This window comes from Enhydra lutris, unplaced genomic scaffold, assembly GCF_002288905.1.
Source record: "Enhydra lutris kenyoni isolate GAN:26980312 unplaced genomic scaffold, ASM228890v2 scaffoldscaffold57, whole genome shotgun sequence".
In the NCBI taxonomy this organism is placed as follows: Eukaryota; Metazoa; Chordata; class Mammalia; order Carnivora; family Mustelidae; genus Enhydra; species Enhydra lutris.
In genome coordinates this window covers 12,433,900-12,435,546 of record NW_019154141.1, presented here as the reverse complement: position 1 = coordinate 12,435,546, position 1,647 = coordinate 12,433,900, and positions in this window count along the sequence as shown.

Sequence of the window (1,647 nt, the reverse complement as noted above, 5' to 3'; positions counted from 1 at the left end):
CAGCGAGGCAGGCAGAGAAAGAGAGAGAAGAAAGGAAGCAGGCTCCCTGCTGAACAGAGAGCCCGATGCGGGGCTCGATCCCAGGACCCTAGGATCATGACCTGAACCGAAGGCAGAGGCTTAACCCACTGAGCCACCCAGGTGCCCCATCCTTTATGATTTTCTTAATAACATGTTCTCTCTAGCTTACTTTATCATAAAAACACAGCATCCAGGACATCTAAGAGAAAATACGTTTATTTTTATCGGCTGTTCGTGTTCTCTGTAAGGTTTCTGGTCAACAGTAGGGTATTGGGAGTTAAGTTGTGGGGGAGTCAAAAGTTCCAAACAGATTTTTGACATCCCTAACCCCCACATGGTACAAGGGTCGACTGTATTTATAAGGAGGGGGAAAGTGGGAGCTGAGAGTGATAGCTTGAGGAGCGGCGATGGCATATACAATTCCATCCTGTCCTAGTCAATCTCTATATTGGAAGTCCTTACAGCAGTCTGCCCCGCATCCTCATGCGTCAAGTTCAGCAGGGTCTCACTGGATCATCACGTCCCATCACCCAGGGCTTCTGTTATATACCCCCCCACGCATCACCTCAAACAACCAGGGAGGAAAGAGGGTCCAGATCCAGCTCGCAGGAGGGAAAACAGCAGAATGAATACAGTATCCGGCAGCCGCCTGACATCCCTTTCTGCCTCTCTGCCCTCCCACCCCCAACCCTTGTCCCTTGTCCTCCTCCCCCCCCCCAACCCCGGGACCCCGCACCCATCCCCGAAGTCTTTTTTTTTTTTAATTTTATTTTATTTATTTATTTGACAGATCACAAGTAGGCAGAGAGGCAGGCAGAGAGAGGAAGGGAAGCATGCTCCCCGCTGAGCGGAGAGCCCGATGCGGGGCTCGATTCCAGGACCCTGAGATCATGACCTGAGCCGAAGGCAGAGGCTTCAACCCACTGAGCCACCCAGGCGCCCCTCAAATAAATAAAATCTTAAAAAAAAAAATACATTGAACCATAGAAAATCTGGAAGGCGGCACAACCAGACCTGTCGAGGGAAGAGGCCTTTGTGAGTAGAAAGGACTGGATGAGAACACAGGAGAAAGGTCAACAGCTTTGCCCACAGAAGCGTTAAACACAGGTACGTGTCATAAAAGCAGAACTGAAATGACGCATGAACCCCTCTTTTTTGCCTGGCTCGAGCCTAATCTGTCCTAGATGGAGCCCGCCAGGAACCTTCCCTCCCTTCACCCCCCACCCCACCTTCCCTGGTTGGGGTTGGCTGTCACCCCTAAATGCTCCCTGGCCCCCCGCTGCTCCATCCTCCAGCAAAACGCAGATGAGACTGTGTGTGAATGTCACTTTGGATCCTCGTGGTGCATGGGCACCTTGACATCTTATTGTTTTTATAATCTCCGTGCCCAGCGCACAGAAATACTTTACATGGGGTAAAATCCATTAAGTTTTTTAGTGGCTATCTGTTCTATTTTCTCCTTCCCTAGGTTTTTTTTTTTTAATTGCAGTAAAATATACATAACATAAAACCCCCCCAAAATACATGTAACATAAAATCTACCCTCCTAACTTTTAAAAAAAGATTTTATTTATTTGACAGAGAGAAAGAGAGAGCGCAGGCAGGCAGAGAAAGAGGGGGAAGCAG